This window comes from Sus scrofa, chromosome 1, assembly GCF_000003025.6.
Source record: "Sus scrofa isolate TJ Tabasco breed Duroc chromosome 1, Sscrofa11.1, whole genome shotgun sequence".
In the NCBI taxonomy this organism is placed as follows: domain Eukaryota; kingdom Metazoa; phylum Chordata; class Mammalia; order Artiodactyla; family Suidae; genus Sus; species Sus scrofa.
In genome coordinates, this window is record NC_010443.5 from 27,931,433 (window position 1) to 27,948,506 (window position 17,074).

The 17,074-nt window shown below is 40.7% G+C and overlaps 1 protein-coding gene and 1 long non-coding RNA gene across 2 annotated transcripts in view; one reads left to right on the plus strand and one right to left on the minus strand.

Moving 5' to 3' along the window:
• MTFR2 (mitochondrial fission regulator 2) overlaps positions 1-17,074 on the plus strand; it is a 92,700-nt gene that overhangs the window by 25,271 nt on the left and 50,355 nt on the right. The window lies entirely within an intron of this gene.
• LOC102158075 lies at positions 3,658-9,925 on the minus strand. Its single transcript, XR_297933.3, has 2 exons — positions 9,398-9,925; positions 3,658-3,877 (listed from the first exon to the last, which is right to left on the minus strand). It is a non-coding gene; the product is annotated as an uncharacterized LOC102158075 (long non-coding RNA).

Consider the following 17,074-nt stretch of genomic DNA (forward strand, 5'->3'; position numbering starts at 1 on the left):
CACTTTCTATGTCTGTGAGTCTCTTTCTGTTTTATAAAAAAGTTTATTTGTATTATGTTTTTAGACTGCACATATAAGTGATATCATGTGATATTTGTCTTTGCCTAACTTATTTCACTTAGTATAATAATCTCTAGGTCCATCCATGTTGCTGCAAATGGCATTATTTTATTCTTTTTCAATGGCTAAGTGATATTCGTGTGTGTGTGTGACCTTATCTTTATCTGTTGATCTGTCAACAGACATTTTGTTTGCTTCCATGTCTTGGCTATTGTAAGTTGAGCTGCTGTGAACATTGGAGTGTGTGTATCTTTACAATTCAACTCTTTTACCAACAAAAAAATTCTGTATAATTCAAGGATAAGGCAAGAGAGAGTATTGCTTAATTGTTAAAGATCACGGTGAGATTCTTTTAAGTTCTTCAGTGTGAGTACAGCTATTCATTTTACCACTAGAGAAAAGCATGTCTTGTTATACTAGAATTATGTTAAATTATTAGAATAGAACAATAACAGATTATAGTTTTTGCTTTTCTTCCAGTAAAAACTGGTAGAATTTTTAATATGTATACCATAACTTCTACTTGCAAATTTGTGTTTCCAAAGATATTGTAATTGTTTAAAAGATCACCCTCTCCTCCTCCCCCGCCCCTTTTGTGTTAGCCCATCATCTGCCTCCAGTTGTGATAAGCTGTGTCAAAAGCTAATCCAGAGAGGGGTAGCAGCGATTTCAGATCCACCTGCTGTGGCTTGGAATTATGGTATGGAGAGTCCCCTGAGTGGGATGGCACTCTGTCCCATATCATTTCAGCCTTTGGCTAGATTCCTGCCTGGTCCCCCACTAACGACCCTTGAATTCCCCCCTTATGGTCAGATTCTGCCCTAAACAGCTGGTGGCCAGAGAACCTGTGCTATGCCTGCTCTTGCCAGCCCTTCTTCTGGAAACCAGGTCATGTCTTCTGCCTTCCATGGTCCTGCTGCCTGTGGTCAATGATGATCATCAGTCATGGTGGCTAAATTGGTTGAACACTTAGTTCGTGTTGATCTCTGCACTAGACCCTTTGTGAGTGTTAATTTGTTAAGTCATACTCCCTTTTTACAGATGAGGAAACCGAGGAGTAGAGCGGTTTAGTACCTTAGGTCATGCTACTAGTAAGCTGCTAAGCTAGGTTTCAAACTCTGGGTTCCAGAATCTGAGTTCTTGCATGATAAACCAGCCCCTCCCAATGGATAACGCCACCACCTCATCTGATCTCCAAAGACAACGAGTAAATTTTGGACTCCAAAGCACTATGCTAGTGTATGTAACTCTATGGCATTTGCTGTTTTTGCCCCTTGGGGATTCTTCCTTATCTTTTAAGACACAGCTTAAAGAGCATTTTTCTTAGAGTCTTTTCTGACTCTCCTTCTCCCCTAAGCCCTCCAGGAGTATGACCACTTCCCAACAACTGGGTGTTTTCTTTGCTGCTGGATTTGTTGCAGTTCTATTTGCTTTCCAGTCTGTCTCGCTCCAACTCCACTGGGCACTTTCGAACAAGGTGAAGATAGAAACTGGGTTTAATTCATCTCATTTCCTCCTTTATCCAAAGTGCAGTCATATCAGCAATTAGTGAACAGTTTAATGTGTTAAGAATGATGCTTAGGATACAGGTTCTCTCATCTAATCCACAACCTTTCAAGAGCCAGAGAGAACAAACTTGTGGTTGCCAAGAGGCAAGAGGGAGGGAGTGGGATGTATAGGGAGATGCAAACTGTTGCTTTAGAATGGATAAGCAGTGAGGTCCTACTGTACATCACAGGGGACGTATCCAATCTTGTGGAATAGAACATGATGGAAGAGAGTATGAAAAAAGAATATATATATATATGTATGTATGTGTGTGTGTATATATATATACACACATATATATATGTATGACTGGGTCACTGCTGTATGGCAGAAATTGGCACAACACTATAAATCAACTATAAAAAATTTAAAAAGGCTGGTTTTGTTTAAAAAAGAGAGAAAGATTTTTATCCCCATTTTATAGATGACAATGGAGCTCAGAGAATTGAGTGGAAGAGCTGGGACTGAACCCAGGTTTGCCGACCTCAGAGCATGTGCGTATAACTAGGAGACCCTGTGACAAATGTGATAGAAAATGACTTGATATAAACTCATTTACTTAAAGTTACATCTGTTTCTTAGCAACAGATTTTATGCAAAAGCATAAAAAGTAATGCAAGTAAATTGCTCAAATGCAAGTAGCCAGATGATTTCAGAGCTAGCGTTTAAATCAGAGCTCCTGAGGCCGGGGATGTGGCCTTCAGTCTTTGTGGTCCATGTTTGGAGGGAAAGATCTCACTAAGTCCAGGACTCTTGGCCAGTAGGTCAGGCTGGAACCACTGACTGCCTGAACCAACACAGGATGGTAAGGCCTTTGGCCCTCACAGGACCACCAGCGTTGGGCACGTGGTTAACACCCCGGACCACACGTGGACCCCAGTGAACACGTCTCTGGCCACCCAGATTTCTTCCCACTTTCTGCTGGCTCTGTGTCCCTGTATGCATCCCAGAAGAGCCTGCCCAAGAATTGCCTCAGAGTCTTTGGAAAACTACTTCAGCAAGAGTATCTATTTCTCCTCTGAGGATGAATTTGATTTCTGGAAGGAGACAAGTGCCAAACCTGATGAATGAGTGGATGAGCAAGCTCAATGAAATCACGACTGGTCACAAATGACGTACGACTTCAAATCATTCAAGTGGTTTTCTTGCAGAGATTGCTGTAATCTAGTTGTGAAGGCATTTCCTGAAGATGGATTCCAAAAAATATTTTTGAGCAATGGCTACACTGGGTGCATTAGCTGGGATGAATTTTGGAAGCAAAATACTCATTTCAAGTACAGAATTTCTGATGAAAGTGTTAGTGCCCCAGTCCCAAGACTTTAAAATCATCCATGGGTTTAGTGATTGATAGGGCCTGGATAGATAGGTGTTTGGATCTAAGATTCGAAAAATTAGTTTTAACAGATGATAGAATAAAACTTTGGATGGAGATAAAATAGTCTTGTCTACTTCGATCAAAAGCAGGTTAGTTTTGACAAAACTACTGAAGAATTATATCATAAACACTTCTGTTTTTCTTTATTTCTTTAAGATATACATGGGACTTACCCGTTATTTTCTATTCAAACTGAGTATTACAACGAAATTTAGTCATTAAAAAAGTAAACAGGGGAGTTCCTGTGGTGGGGCAGTGGTAACAAATCTGACTAGTTTCCATGAAGATGAGGGTTCAATCTCCGGCTTTGATCAGTGGGTTAAGGATCCAGTGTTGCCATGAGCTGTGGTTTATGTTGCAGATGAGGCTCAGATCTGGTATTGCTGTGGCTATGGCTGTTGCTGGCAGCTACAGCTCTGATTTGACTTCTGGCCTGGAAACTTCCATGTGCCATGGGTGTGGCCCTGAAAAGAAAGAAAAAAAAAGGCAGATGGAAGGTAAAATATCACAGACGTGGATTTCTTTTCCTTTAATGATACCTGCCTGCTGCCTGGGAATCCCTAACCCCACAAATTGTTAACACTGGTGATAATCAGTTGGACAGGAAAAAAATTATTTTGTTCAATTCTGCCGTTCTTTGAGCATTTCACCCATACCACATGCTGTGTGGACCGTTTCATGGTTTTTAGCACAAGCTTTATTTCGTAAGATTTCCAGCTTTAGCCTTTTTCAACCTGATTTCAAAGTGAGAGTTTTAGGAACGCATATTAAAACGGGCTCCTGTGAATTCTGTTGTCGTTGTTCACCTCCTTTTCCTCCATCTCCCTGTGATGGGGGAAGTTGTGATGGGTTGAGAGAGCCCAGACTGGGTCCTGGAGACTGGAGAGCTGGTCACTGTGAAGATACAAATGTATCAAATAATATTAGGCAAGTTTTTAATGCTTTTGGCCTCAATGTCCTTCTCTATAGATGAAGACTTTGAAAAAAAAAACTCTATGACTAAAACAAAAGTGTGTTTTTGGAAGGTTATACCACCTACCTATTATCCCTTATTATTGTGGAATAAATGTCTTAAGTACATTGACCTTCCTTTGATCACTTGGACAGGTCCAAGATGGCACTTCCATTCTTGCATTTATTCTATTTAAAGGCCTGAAATATTTTTCTCTTGCCCAATTAATTTGCAGGACATCAATTATCCCTTAAGGACAATGAACCATGAAACATTTCTATTTCATAGTTATGCCTCTTGTCATAATCACACTGGTTTGTTTCTTTGATGGGAAGTGAGTGGGGGTTGGGGGGTGGGGTGGGACAGAATTTCTGTATTTATATATTTAATGAAACTATTCCAATAGTAACCCTTACTTAGCCTAACTTATAAATATTGAGAGTTTAGGTAAAACAGGTATCACTAGGATATATCTGGTTGGTACAGGACCTAGTCAATCTATTTCCAAGACACTTAGGTATTTTGAAGATCAAAGATCATCCTGGCTTTGACTGCATAGCATTTTCCAGAGATCTCTTGCTCTTCTTGGTAGGGATTTGTGCTTTGCTTTTTGGAAATACTTAATAGTTAGCTGCATTATCATTTTCTTTTCTTGGACCTAGAGAAGAGTTAGACACTGGATTTAAAAATGTTAAGATGCTTTATGAAAAAAAGGGAAATTTATTTGTGTGATCATAAAAATTCCAATCATGATGGAACAAGCTCAGTATATACCTGAATGAAATGAATATCCCTAAACAAATACCTTCTCTCAAAAACAAAACAAAACAAAACAAATATAAATGTATATACATTTAGGTTACAATAGTAGAAGTAGTTTCTCCTTGTAAGAGGAGTTCTACTGTCTAGCAGACAATTTAGAGGATGCTTGGAATAGCATATCCATTGAAGATTGTTGTGGTCTTTAGTCCACTCAGAGAAGCTGGACCAGGATGGTGAAGGAATCAGGACATTCTATTTTATAAGGAGGAGTTCATTCAGCCTAATGTAGTTACTTTGGAAGAGGCCGATGGAGAGCATGGTAGTTAAGAGAACTGCCGTGGAAAGGATCTTATGTGTTGCTCCAGATGGAAGCACTGAGCTTGTGGGTAGAAGTTAAAGGAAGCAGATGAAGGCTCCAAGTCAGAAAGAGCCCTCTAACCCTGAGAGCTGTTCTACCTGGAGTCAAAAATGGTGAGGCCGTGGGCTTCTGTCAGAGCCTCCCATACAGGCTGTGACCTGCTGGCTCAGTGATGTGATTTGAACATTAAATTGCATTTCATTTAGAATATCCATTTCCAATTGACTCATGCATTTGTTTATGATAATACGAGGAATGATAATGATAGCAGTTTATCATTTAATATAATGAGGGCACTTGTGTTCAATATAATGAAAAAGAAAGATGAACTTAAAATATTTTTACTTAGAAGATTCAGTTAAAGAACAAGAAGAGATATTCTAGTTAATTTGTGAGGAATTTTCAGGGAGCTATCACTGACTTTTTCATTAAAGGCAGTCCGCAGCCTGCAGCATTGCTGCATTTTTGAAAGTGACTTTGAGAATGTGACATGACCCTCCTCTTTAGACAATCTTTCTTTCAAAGGTCTATTATTTTATACTCTTTAAGGAAACTTATAGTAAGAGAAGAGTCAAATTAGCCCATTTTCTCTAAGCTAGATTCTATTTATAAATATATATGGAAATAAAGTAAAAGTGAGAAGGCAAGATATAGTTTTAAGTTCATTAATAACATGTAAATTGCTAATGCTTTAAAATTATGTGATATCTCAAAATTGTGTCTTTTAATCATTTATATTGCTTTTGGGGGAAAGTTTCTATATTTTCTGTAATAGCATAAGCCTTGTTCACTTAGGATAATATAATGCTATAGAGTGCTTTAAAAATCATAGGGACTTTTCACATCTATTCTCAAAGTAACTTTGAAGGATGGGTACTGTTATCTTCCCATTTTATCGATGGTGATTCTGAGGCTTGAAGGCTCGAGTAATGGCGGAAGTCATATGTTCAAGTAGGAGACTGGCGGTTGGTTTGTTGACTGCAAATCCCATGCTCTGTGGGCTGACAGAGTATCAGAGGTAAAGGAATGAGAGATGTGGTTTCTAAAATACTATCCACCTAGTTAGATGTTAACTGTGACTGTACCATATGCTGTGTAGGCATATCAGCCTCAAAACTCTCTGGTTATATACGCTGTTGAATAGATATAATCGAGAAATCCTCATTTCCCCTCGACTGAACCTTATTTTCTTTATAAGCATCATTTATCCATCTGAGATGCATGCCTCAGGTTAGATGTTTTCAAAAATATCAGTTGCTTCTGTTTCTAAGGTGCTCCCTCTCTCTCCTGCTCCCCAACCTTTCCTTCCTCCTCTGCAGTTTAGATTCCCTTCCGAACATGAGGATAGAAAGAACTGAAAAATGTGGAAGGTTCATCACTAAGCCTTCCTATGAATCTCTTCTGTAGACTTCCAACTGCCTTCTACAGCTGGAACAGAGTTGCTTCTCATCACTTCTTTATATAGAAGCTAAACATTGATTTTGTTTAAAGTATAGAGGTTATAAAATCATATCATCCCAAATCAGGAAATAAAACAAATTTGGGACCCCTGGCTAATATGACAGTTTAATAATTTACATAATTGGTTTCAGCCCTTCTTTCCTTTTTGGTACCTTGTGGGATAACCTGTCTTTCTGTGTGGTCTTTGTGAAAAGAATCAGTTCAATTTAGTGTCATTGGGAATAACGTAGAAATGACTGACACTTTGCCTGGGGATTCAGAGGAGAAGTTTCTGCCCCAAAGAACTCATTAATCCATCTTCCCAACCAAGGTAGGTCCCCCATCCCACCTTTAGAAGAGATGCTTATGCCAGCTGCTAAGAGGAGACAATTTTTTTCGTGTTATTGTGATTACAATTACAATCCTCATACAGTATTTTGCTCTTTCATTACCATTATCATCTAAGTATTTCTCCCCTCCTCTACCCAGCTTCTGCCTCTCAAACTTGAAATTTTATTCATCTTTGCATTCTTTTAAAAAAGTTTTTATTTTGTATTGGACTATAGTTGATTTACAATGTTGGGTTAGTTTCAGGTGTACAGCGAAGTGATTCAGTTATACATATACATATATCCATTCTTTTCAGATTCTTTTCCCATATAGCTTATTATTATTATTATTATTATTATTATTTTGTCTTTTTAGGGTTTCACCCATGGCATATGGAGGTTCCCAGGCTAGGGGTCGAGTCAGAGCTGTAGCTGCCAGCCTATGCCAGAGCCACGGCAATGCTAAATCTGAGCCACGTTTGTGACCTACACCACAGCTCACAGCAATGCCAGGGATTGAACCTGTGTCCTCATGGATGCTAGTCAGATTCGTTTCCACTGAGCCACAATGAGAACTCTCCCATATATCATATTACGGAATATTGAATAGAGTTCCCTGTGGTATACTGAAGGTCCTTGTTGATTATTTTATATATAGCGGTATGTATATGTTAATCCAAAACTCTTAGTTTATCCCTTCCCTCACTTTCCCTTTGGTAGCCATAAGTTTATTTTCTGTTTGTGAATCTATTTCTGTTTTGTAAATAAGTTAATTTGTCTTATCTTTTTAGATTCCACATATAAGAGGTATCATGTGACATACTTGTTTTTGTCTAACTTAGTATGATAATCTCTAGGTCCATCCATGTTGATGCAAATGGTGTTATTTCATTCTTTTTTATGACTGAGTAGTATTCCATTGTGTGTGTGTATACATCACATTTCTTTATCCATTCCTCTGCTGATGGACATTTAAGTTGCTTCCATGTCTTGGTAACTGCAAATAGTGCTGCTATGAGCATTGAGGTGCAACTTTTTTTTCCAAAATTCTTTTTTTATATGATTTTTATTTTTTCCATTATAATTGACTTACAGTGTTCTGTCCATTTCTACTGTATAGCAAAATGACCCAGTCATATATATATATATTTTTTTTTTTTTTTTCTCATATTATCCTCCATCATGTTCTGTCCCAAGTGACTGGATATAGTTCCCTATGCTATACAGCAGGATCTCATTGCTTATCCACTCCAAATGCAATAGTCTGCATCTGTTAACCCCAAACTCTCAGTCTATCCCACTCCCTCCCCCTTGGCAACCACAAGTCTGTTCTCCAAGTCTGTGAGTTTCTTTTCTGTGGAAAAGTTCATTTGTGCCATATATTAGGTTCCAGATATAAGTGATATCATATGGTATCTGTCTTTCTCTTTCTGTCTTACTTCACTTAGTATGAGAGTCTCCAGTTCCATTCATGTTGCTACAAATGGCGTTATTTTGTTCTTTTTTTATGGCTGAGTAGTATTCCATTGTGTATATATACCACATCTTCTTAATCCATTCATCTGTCGATGGACATTTAGGTTGTTTCCATGTCTTGGCTATTGTGAATAGTGTTGCAGTGAACATAGGGGTGCATGTATCTTTTTCAATGAAAGTTTTGTCCAGATATATGCTCAAGAGTGGGATTGCTGGGTCATATAGTAGTCCTATATTTAGTTTTCTGAGGTACCTCCATACTGTTTTCCACAGTGGTTGTACCAATTTACCTTTCAACCAACAGTGTAAGCCTACCTCCCCAACTTTTAATGATTGTACAATATTTTGCTGGAGATGTTTCTTTTCATGTACTCATCTATTCCCCCAATTGTTGGATACTTAAATTGTTTTTCCGTTTTTTTTTTTTTTTTAATTTTGTTTCCAAGTGATCAATAATGGAGATTTTTCCCACTGGCTTATTTAAATTTTTTAAATTTTAAACCTTAATTTTTTAAAGATATGCTTGGTTTATACTTAATATGTAAAAATGTGAACATGACCAAAATACCTACAGGTAAAAAGCACATCCCCCAGCCCCCCAGATGCCGTCTTCAGAGGGAACTGTGGTTATCAGATCCTGTGTGTTCCTCCAGAGACTGTCTAAGCATACTCTATGTGCAGAAAGATGTATGTCCCTTTTTATTTCGCTGCTGTGAGGCTATTAGGCAGCTGCATACAATGGATCCTACAAGGACCCTGCCCTGAGGCTGCTTCCACTTAGAGAAAATGGCATGGATCTCCTTCCACCAAAGTGCTACCCACTCACTAAGCCACATGCCTGCAGGGGACACAGGGGAAGAGCAGAGGAGTCAGTTTTCTAGACTGGCACCCCGGGTGGCTATTAACGAGGTATCTCTTGATAGAAATGTAGGCTCTTTCCTGTATAAACTACAACCCTGTATCAAAAGCTGTCTATGTGCACATTTGCGGATTAAATTCCTGGACGTGCAACTGGTGACAAAAAGGGCATGTGTGATGGCACTCGTTTACATCAAAGAAATTAGTGACCAGAGCTAGCTGGTGATGTAAAGACTTACCAGCTTTGGAGACTTCAAGCCAAGGGCACTCTTCATGGAGCATGTCAAGGGCCATCCAACACTGTCAGGCTCTGGAGCCAGCTGGCCTGGTTTCACTGCCCTTGACTATGACTTGACCCTTTGGTCTTCAGTTTTCTCACACTAGAACAAACCATAGGACTTCCTTCCCAGGGCTGTTGAGTTAATTCATACAGAGCTTTTAAAACAATGCTTTGAGGAGTGCTTAATCAGTGTTTGCTTTATCATCCTCCTTCTCATTCCACTCCTGGAATCTAGGCTCTCAGAACCTCTGGGAGGCCTGAGACTCTTTCATATTTTAGGACCTTTGGATTTAGGTGGCATCTCAGGTCACTGGACTTCAGTTGGGATTGACGTTTGCGATGAGTTCCCACTCTGCTTCCTAGTATAAATTGCTTAATTTATACTAGGATTAACTGCCAAAATCTGAGACTCTCTGGTGCTTATGCTGCGTCCTTTCTCCGGGGCGGAGTTCTCCTCCGCCTCCTACCGAGACCCCTGGCAGTATAGAGAGTTCTGCTTGTGCGTATGCGCCCGCGTGCACTTGTGTGAGGTTGGGGCCTGGGGTGATTGCAACTGCTTGTCTCATTCTCTGGACAGTCCCTAGCCAAGATCCAGTTGCAGGGACCTTGCCAGGTACTGCCACAGGCAAACAAGTGGTGGGGAGGGAGGAGCAGGTGTCCCCACTAACTGACTAATTGGCCTGGCTCTCAACCTCATTTTCCATGTTCTGAAAGGGTTTTGGCAGCAGTACCATCTCCCAAAGTTAGCTGAATGCCACGTGTGTATAAAACAGTTTGCTGCTCCGTCAGAGGTTGAGAAAAATGTCTTTTCCTAAAGGCGATGACAATGTTCAGTGTTACAAAGGGAACAAAGGCATTATTTGCAAATTAGCACATCAGTACATGTAAATATAATTCCAGTAGCAGAAACAAGCTTTGGGAAGATGGTCAGTGCTTCTCTCTCTGTGGAAACCGTGGGTGTGTGAGTTGCCTTCTCATTACAGTGTGGCTGGCAATATCCGCTCAGGCGCCCCAGGCTTCTGTTTGTAGTTTTTGTTTGTCATTTTTGCAAAATCGATGCGGGTGCTTGAGGCAGTCAAATTTCCTAGAGGCTGTGTACTTGTTATAGATCGCCTGTGAGTGTTCGGTGATGTCACAGAAGGTTCACAGAGCTGCCTGTGGCCAGAGGCCTGTTCCAATAGCTCTAAATCGCTCTCCCTGTCTGAGCTCATGTCTGGCCCTGAAGACAGATTGTGGCCTTTCTGTAGAGCTTTAGTTTCTTACTCTTCCTTTTTTTCTTTTTCTTTTAAGGAATGGGGCTCTGCCTCCTGTGTTTCTGGCTGTCTCTGAGGTGTGTATGGAACTAAAGTAGTGTCTTTACATTTCCCACCCAATTAATTACACAGGTCTTTCTGGTGGGCAACAAGTTAATATAGTCTCATTTCTTTTCCTTTTTTTTTTTTCTTTTTTTGCCTCTCCTGCATCATGCATAAATTCCTGGGCCAAGGGTCAAACATGAGTCCAGCAGTGACAAGGCCAGATCCTTAGCCCTCTGGACTGCTAGGGAACTCCTGGTCTCATTTCTTTATATGTCCCAAAATATTTCCAAATGACCTTGATAGGGTTATTTCTGTGGTTTGCTTCTGGTTTCACCAATCTTTCTGTGAGCATGTTTATTTCCATTGTGATATGTTACCTAAAATACAATTTTAGAAATGTGTTCTTGTTTTAAGAGCAAACCAGATGTCAAAATCCTTTGGTTTTATTGGTTTGCTCTCTGATTCTCTGGTAGATGTCAGAATGACCATTTATCTTGGGCAGGATTTTACATGAGAAAATTTAAAAGAGTAGTAATTTTCTTGGAAATTTCACAAATATTACAAAATCAGGGTTCCGCATTGAGTAAGGCCTTTGGTCATTCCAGCCCTCTGTCCACTTCGCTTTTGACAGTAAACGATAACTTATCATAATGATGATGATTCTATTTATAAGCTTTCTACTGTTTACCAAGTATTCTCATGGACATAATCTCATCTGTCCTGCTAACTGTGCTATTAAGTATGAAGCAGAACCATAATAATTATGTGTGATCCTTTTTAATCCAAATAAGGGGCAATTTTAAAAGGCTCTAGTAAATAGAAAAGTTGGCTACAGATGACCAACTCTGTTTCAATACCGCAACTGAGAGAGGTAAATGACACACCCAGGGCCATGCAGGCTAAGTGACAGAGCTCGTCTGAACCCCAGGCCCTCTTTCTTTCGGGCTGCACATGTGGCATATGGAAGTTCCCAGGCTGGGGTTGAATTGGAACTGTAGCTGCTGGCCTGCACCACAGCCACCGCAATGATGGATCCTTAACCCACTGAGCAAGGCCGGAGATTGAACCTGTGTCCTCATGGATACTAGTTGGATTCGTTACCACTGAGCCACAACGGGAACTCCCAGCAGTCCTTAGTTCTAATTGGAATGCTCAGCTCTACATGTGTCCTGGTAGATTAAGTCCCCCTTTACTGTTAGCTGAAAACGTCTATAGTTTCTATTGCCTTATTTTCTTGATTCGACGATAATGCATTGTCTCTTGAAAAATGAGTCTGTAAATCTGGGTCTTCCTCACAGAGAATTTAGATTTCCTCTGCCTGGATATTCCCTCTGCGCCACTCACCTGGCCTCTGGCGTGCTGGTCTCTGTTTTGGATTCTCAGATTCGTAGGGGGGCTGTACATCATTCTGCGGCCACTCTCCTTCCACTAACTGCTGAGACCTCCTAGCCAATGAGGGCTCCTAGAAGACGAAACTTTCCAGTTTGCCCCTGTCAGTTCTTACATTACTATGGTCACAAAAATATTTTGATCTCCCTCTCTGCTTTATCTTTCAGTAGGTTTGAAGGGGCCATCTGCTTAGTCCACACCATCCCCCCATGTCCTGAGCACTCCAATGGAACCTTTATCCTTTGACCATGATTAGACTTTCAAGTTGGTCTTGATGTGGCTTTTTGGCTGGCCCTAGAGTCATACAATAATTTATTGCCTTACTATTATTGAACAAGTTTTTTGTAAAAATTCTTTTCACAACGCATTTATAAATTCATAGGTATTTTAAACTAAATTCAGGCAATAATCTCGTCAGTGGGAAGATGCTTTCATGGTTACAACTCCAGAAACTTTTTTTTTTTTTTTTTTTTTTTTTGTCTTTTTGCCTTTTCTAGGGCTGCTCCCGTGGCATATGGGGGTTCCCAGGCTAGGGGTCGAATCGGAGCTGTAGCCCCCGGCCTACGCCAGAGCCACAACAACGTGGGATACGAGCCGAGTCTGCAACCTACACCACAGCTCACGGCAACGCCGGATCATTAACCTGCTGAGCAAGGCCAGGGATCGAACCCGCAACCTCATGGTTCCTAGTTGGATTCGTTAACCACTGCGCCACTGCAGGAACTCCTCCAGAAACTTCTTTAACTTCTGAAGTATGGGAAAATGTGGAAGGATCAAATTAAAGGAATAAAGCTCATGAAGCTGTGTACAGCCAGCCCATCTGGTTTCCAGGTATTAAATCTTTGCTCATGGGTAATTAACTCATTTTTCCATTTGGCAAATTTTGTGGAACATTGTTGTTTATAACAGCAAATAACAGATTATATCCTCACATTGCTCCAAGTCCTGTCAAGGAGACATGCACATAACCATGTGTATAACCAATGGTGAGAATACTGAATAATAAGTGCTAGGGTAAAGGGTACTATAGTTGTCCGATGGAGGACAGCCAAATCAAACAATTATTTGACTTGGTCCAGAAAGGGTGAGTTGGAGATGAGCACTCCCAGTGGAAGAAACTGCAGGTGGGAAGGCTCATAGGTAGGAACTAATACATGGGCTTTAGAAATCTGCATGTTTGCAATGATTGGACTCAAAGCTTGGGTCGGGGTGCAGGGGAGGCAAAAATGAGAGAGGATAGTGATTGAGAGAATGCTGTAGAGATTGGTGGAGTTCAGATTATGAGGAATTGAGTGTTCTAAAGAGTTGACTTTTTCTCTGAAATGCCACAGGTGGGACCATTAAATGATTGCAGTAAGGTTAATTAGCTTAACATTTTAGAAAGACTATTGGATTGGCAGAATTGACTGTACTATTTCAGATGGAGACTTATGAAGCCTAAACAAAAGCTGTATATGAGACATGGAGAGGGGTGGGGGTGATTCTCTAGAAGGTAGAATCCATAGGGGTGAGAGAGAGAAGGAGAGATGATAAAAGATTTCCGTATTTGTTTTGCTTTGGCTAAGTGGATGAACATCTTGGTCATTTACCAAAGAGAGAAAATAAGAAGCCAATTTTGTGGAGAAGATGTGTTTTGTTTTGATCCATTAAGCCATTTTGGCAGTTTGGATTTGAAGAAGATATGGATTTGGTAACCATCAAAAAATGTATCAATAGTTTTTCAAGTCTTGAGTTGAAAGAGGTCACCAAAGAGACATTACAGGAATTCCCATTGTGGAGCAGTGGAAACGAATCCGTCTAGGAACCATGAGGTTTCGGGTTTGATCCCTGGCCTCACTGAGTGGGTTGAGGATCTGGCATTGCCATGAGCTGTGGTGTAGGTCACATACACAACTTGGATCTGATGTGGCTGTGGCTGTGGCTGTGGTATCGGCCTGGCAGCTGTAGCTCCAATTGGACCCCTAGCCTGGGAACCTCCATATGCCGTGGGCGTGGCCCTAAAAAAAAAAGCAAAAAAAGAGAGAGATGTTATAGGGTGAAAGGGTCAGAAGGCCCAGGATGGTGGCCCTTGGGACACTGACATTTTAGTAGTGAGTGGAAGACCTAAAAACTTTAAAGGAGACTTAAGACTAGGGTGACCAACCACCCCAGTTTGCTCTGGAGTGAGGGTTTTGGGGCTGAGGCATGGTCAGTGCTAAAACTGGGTTGGTCCCAGACAAACCATAATGGTCACTCTACAGAGGAATGGCTAGAAGACCTAGGGAGGAAAATCGGGAGAATATGATGTGAATGAGAGTGTTCAAAGGAAGGTATAGTGGCACCAAATGACGAAAGTTGCAGAGACCGTGTCAAATAAGCATGGAAATGTCATCTGAATTTGGAAAGATAAGATTCGGGGGCACTTTTGAGATGGAAGTCAGACTACAGGGATTTTTAAGAGTTCATGAGAAGTGCAGACAAAAATATAGGATCTTTTGGAGAGGTTTTTAAATAATGAGATTCTAGTTTTTTTGCAACCTTGATTAATCTGCTCCAACTATGGTAAAACGTACACAAGAAGAGAAAATGATTTCCAGTTCCTGGGTGAAGGAAAGGTAATTTTTCTACTGTTTCTAAGCCTAAATTACTTCTGGATATATTCTGATAAGCTATTACGATTTCTTAAATGAGGAAATTTTAATTATTTGACCCAAGACTGTGGACGACCTGGCCCTTGAATCCCAATGAATCTGGGAAAGTAATTTTTTCTCATTCTCCTCTCCATAAGTTTTGCAAGCCTCTGATGGTTATTTTTCTTTTACATGCTTTCTGCATGATTGGAAAATGAATACTTGCAGTACTGAAATGTCAGAATTAAGATGAAAAAAAAAAAAACTCCTTTTTTTTTTTTTTTTTTTTAAGGGCCGCACCCATGGCATATGAAGGTTCCCAGGCTAGGGGTCGAATCGGAGCTGTAGCCGCCTGCCTGTGCCACAGCCATAGCAGCGCCAGATCCAAGCTTCATCTGCGACCTACAGCATAGCTCATGGCATTGCTGGATCCTTAACCCACTGAGTGAGGCCAGGGATCTAACCTGCGTCCTCATGGATACTAGTCGGGGTTGTTAACCACTGAGCCATGACAGGAACTCCAACCACTCATTTTTTAATTTTTTTGGCCATGACTGGGGCCTGTGGAAGTTCCCGGGCCAGCGATTGACCCGGGAACTTAGGGCAGTGACCCGGGAACACCAGAGCAGTGACTTAAGCAACAGCAGTGACAAGGCCAGGTCCTTAACCCTTAAGCTACCAGGGAACTCTCCAAACAAGGCATTTACATTTATTATAAAATGGAGGAAAATCAGAGAAGATCATCAGGTGAGCACGGAGAAGAAATGAATGAATTATGCTTGGACCTTTATGAAGAAACATGCTACTGACAGCAGAGAGTTTTCAGTAAGATGGAGAGGGTTCCATTTGCCTTGGCAATTACTGTCCATGTCTTGTTTGGGACTTTTCCAAATGTGATTTTGCTCCCATTTCACTACAAAGTTTTCTTCCTTAATTCCTAGTAAGTTTTATGGCTCTGTTCTAAGCTGCTTACGTTGCTTTACCAGCCTGGACTAGTGATGATGGAGGGAGCATGATCGGGTAGGAGGGAGATATTTGGAAGAGGACCCGGAGGGTTGCTTCTACTCCCAGGCTGGTTTACAGGCCACTCTGCCCACAGCTGGGTTGGTCACTCCTGCATATTTTTTTTTTTTTAACTCTCTCTCCTTTTGATAGCCTTATATCTTCCATGACTATTTGGTCTGAGGATCCAATTAGTTTCGTTCCATTCTTGGAGGACCACTTATTGGCTAGACATTTTTGATGTATTCTGGGCATGAAGAGGTGAATCAGACTGTTTTAGGGAAGTCTAGGTCTGGAAGTATTAATTCCAAAGACATGGCCATCATCTTGCGGCTTGTACTATGAAAGCAAAACATTTTCTAAGCACACCTGGGCTTGTGCTGAAATGTCTTGAAATGGGCACATACTGAAGATACTGCAGACAGGAACCCTCCTTCCTTGAGCTCTGAGCAATGTGAGGTCAGGAGAATGTTTCCTATTCATCTGACCATTTAACAATTAATTTTTTAAGCTACCTAACTCATTTGATCCTCATGACACCATGAACAGCACTATTATTACCCCATTGATGTAACAGAGGCACAGAGAGATTCAGAAACCCACTCAGGGATAAATAGCTAGTAAGCTGCTGAGCCAGAATTCCAGTTCAGGCAATCTGCTTGTAACCACTCTATGCTGCCTCTCCATTGATCACCACTAGAAATTGCTGGCTTGGTGGGCGACTGCCAGTGAGGTTAATCAGAGTAGAGTGGCGGGGAGGGAGGGCCAGAGTAACATCTCAAAGGTTGAATTCTTTAGGTGAGTGAGTTAGTAACCATTTAAACCAAAGCATCCTCTAATTTTCTACCAACTCTCTCTTGGACTAGCCCACTGTTCTAGTATAACTTCAACACATCCTATGTTTAAGCATATCGATTACTGACTTGGGTCTTGATTTGGAAATAACACTCTAGTTGAAATTGGTTCTTGTTGTTGGTAGTAGAATTACCACAGGACTTTTCATTTCTAAAGAACATTGGGTTATCGACCCTGTGATTCTAGTAGGAAGGTCTCTGCACAAAATGTTAACAGGACATGTGGTTGCATCTGAAAATCTTTACTGAACTCTCTGGAATTCTAAATAAAAATTCCAAGAAGGTTTGGAGACTACTGGGCAGAAAGTTTGATTCAGGGAAAAAGATATTTTATTTTCTAGCAAGTTCTCAAATTCTAAGAACAGTCTCTTTCTTAAATTAAATGTTAATAAGGAATCACTATACAATGGGGTTGCTGCCTAAGTGTTCACCATTGGGTGTTTTTTGTCTTTTGTCTTTTTAGGGCTGCATTCACGGCATATGG